Consider the following 762-nt stretch of genomic DNA (forward strand, 5'->3'; position numbering starts at 1 on the left):
GTCGATGCCAAGAAAAAGACGATTTAGGAAGTCCAACCCGTGGTGGACGGTCGAACTAACTATACTCAAGAAGGGAGTCTACAGAAAGAGGCGTGCACTCCAGAGAGGGCGGGACAAGCCCACTTACCTTTCTCTGAAGTTGGAATACCGCTCTTCTTTGCGGAAATACGGCAGAGAGGTGAGGAAGGCGAAGCTTGCGAGCTGGCGGAAGTTTGTCACATCGCACGGTAACTCGGAGCCCTGGGGATTCGTTTATAAACTCCAGGCGAGAAAACTCCAAGTTGAGGGGGTGCTCAGCACACTACGGTGTGGCGAATATTCCACGAAGACTTTAGAGGAGACCGCCGGCTATCTCCTAGACGTGCACACTCCGGATGACCGGAAACAGGATGACACGTTCGAACAACGTGAAATTCGTCTCGCTTCGAAGGTTTCCCCCGACACGGTCCACGCCTCATTCTTCACGGCGGCAGAAATGGCTGTAGCGGTCAAAACTTTTAAAAATAATAAGGCTCCAGGAATGGACCTTATTGAGGTTGCGGGTTTGAAAGCCGCTTGTAGGATAATTCCCGGTCAGTTTCTTAGATTATTTAACGGATGCCTTCAGTGGGACGTCTTTCCCTCAATCTGGAAGGAGGGCTCGCTTCGAGTCCTTCTGAAGGGTGAGGACAAGGACGAGAAGGATCCGAAATCCTATAGACCCATCTGTCTCCTCTCCGTAGTAGGAAAACTTTTCGAGAAACTTCTCAAAACCCGCCTCAT

The sequence above is a fragment of the Polyergus mexicanus genome, unplaced genomic scaffold (genome assembly GCF_030449975.1).
Source record: "Polyergus mexicanus isolate NDT 795.1 unplaced genomic scaffold, iyPolMexi1.0 SCAF_55, whole genome shotgun sequence".
Taxonomy (NCBI): domain Eukaryota; kingdom Metazoa; phylum Arthropoda; class Insecta; order Hymenoptera; family Formicidae; genus Polyergus; species Polyergus mexicanus.